This window comes from Morone saxatilis, unplaced genomic scaffold, assembly GCF_004916995.1.
Source record: "Morone saxatilis isolate NCDOM2014 unplaced genomic scaffold, NCSU_SB_2.0 Contig8, whole genome shotgun sequence".
Lineage (NCBI taxonomy): Eukaryota > Metazoa > Chordata > Actinopteri > Moronidae > Morone > Morone saxatilis.
In genome coordinates, this window is record NW_023340257.1 from 23,786,072 (window position 1) to 23,786,637 (window position 566).

General features: G+C 25.4%; 1 protein-coding gene across 1 annotated transcript in view; it reads left to right on the forward strand.

The window, feature by feature from the left end:
• The window catches only part of napab (N-ethylmaleimide-sensitive factor attachment protein, alpha b), a gene marked incomplete in the record, with an annotated part of 4,365 nt that overhangs the window by 876 nt on the left and 2,923 nt on the right, over positions 1-566 (forward strand).

Below are 566 nucleotides of genomic sequence, written 5' to 3' on the forward strand. Positions count from 1 at the left end.
AAACCCACAAAATGTCAAATATTAACTTAAGTTTGTGTCAGAAAGTGTTTGGTAAAGCCTGTTTTTATATATTTGGATCTTTAATTAATTAATAAGCTATACATCAGACAAAACACTAAAAACTAATAACTACTTTGATTTATGACGATCAATCAATTTCAGAATCAGAAATACTTTAATAATCCAGATCTACACACAACTTATAACATATTAACAACATATAAATATATAAATATATCTATATACACAAGGTAAAAGGTAAAATGTACAGTTTAGAAATAGAAACAGAAAGTGAAAACACAAAAACAATCTGTTAATATTAATTAATAATTTCATTCAGGCCCAGAAACTACGAGTTATATTTGTAAACAGACATATTTTGGGCCAAAATGTTAATTTTCAGCTGTTTTCATCGTTAAACGAACTCAAAAAACCCACAAAATGTCAAATATTAGTAGGAGTTTGTGTCAGAGAGAGTTTTTATATCTGTTTGTCAAAATCTGAATCCTGAAATGAAGTAAACAATAATATTAAATTACTACTAAAATAATCCTTATTATTAGTTT